A 1,288-nucleotide genomic window follows, 5' to 3' on the forward strand; every position below is an offset into this window, starting at 1 on the left:
TAGTTGCCTAGGTCCTGATCTCAGGAATTTCTTCCCTAAACCTCTTCACTTCTCTCTATTATTGAAATTCTTTTCAGATTAACCTTAAAACTTACCTCTTTAGCCATTTGTTTAGTGAACTCTTCTGATATCTTCACCTTGACAAATTTTGATTGATACTTCTCCTGTGAAGCATTTTGCTACTTTAAAGGAACTAAATTAAAGCTAATTGTCATTATTGGATACCTCTGTCCCTTCACGCTGTTAAAATACCATTCATTGAATGCATCTTTGTTTTCTAAAATATACCACAATGTAACTCTTTGCACTGAATTGCATCTGATATCTATTTATTCATGCTGCCAACTTCTTTAAGTTGTTTAATAATTTCTTGCATCTTTCCTTAAAGTCTGCATATCCCTGGTTTGATCGTAAAAGTTCAAAACATTCTTCTGCATGCCCCATGAAAAGTTAATTATACAAATGGGAAACAACAGAAATGCACTCACAGGTTTCAGGAGCACACGTATGTCCATATTCCATTAGTTTGAAAAGAATACAAGAGTTTCTGTACTCTTTGCTTTCTTTCTTCCAGAGACCTCTTCATACTTGGAGCTGCATTCTCTTCAACATCAGGGCCCACATTCCCACCTTCACCACCTGGACACTAATCTAACAAAATTCACAATGCATTGAGCACAATCCACTTCTATTATATGGATTTCAAAAAAATTATTCTTCCATGTGCCTTAATCTTTGCATTGCATCTTTTATGTGGCAGATTGCCAACTATTTTTTTGAAAATCAACTTATGCCCTTGAGCTTCAAATACTTAGTACAGATGTGTTCAGTCTGGATACCTTGGTGTCCAGCAGCTCTCACATGCTGCAGCGTCACCCATTCTGCTATCACTATCGAATAGATTTAGTTTGTAAATTAGTCGCTCTAGATTCCCTACTTATTAAACTTTACTGTTATGATACAGTTTTCGTAAAAGAAAATCACCTGTATCAATTTTATATTTAGCAATTATTTTTAAGAAAAGAGACACAAGGATAGCACTGGAGACCTAAAGAAGTTATGTTTACTTTAGACGCTAGGAATATTCACCAATCGTATTCACTGATGATCTTCTTTGTATTCTGTTCCATTACCCTGATGTATTTACCTATGCTATGATTTATCCGGTTAGCATGACAAACAACACTTTTCACACAATCTTGGTATGTGTGACAATAACAAAATTAAATCAAATCATGCCATATTATGCCACTGCCGATATTTTAGTTCACGACATTATTCTGCCACT

This window comes from Rhincodon typus, chromosome 29 (genome assembly GCF_021869965.1).
Source record: "Rhincodon typus isolate 14 chromosome 29, sRhiTyp1.1, whole genome shotgun sequence".
NCBI classification, from domain to species: domain Eukaryota; kingdom Metazoa; phylum Chordata; class Chondrichthyes; order Orectolobiformes; family Rhincodontidae; genus Rhincodon; species Rhincodon typus.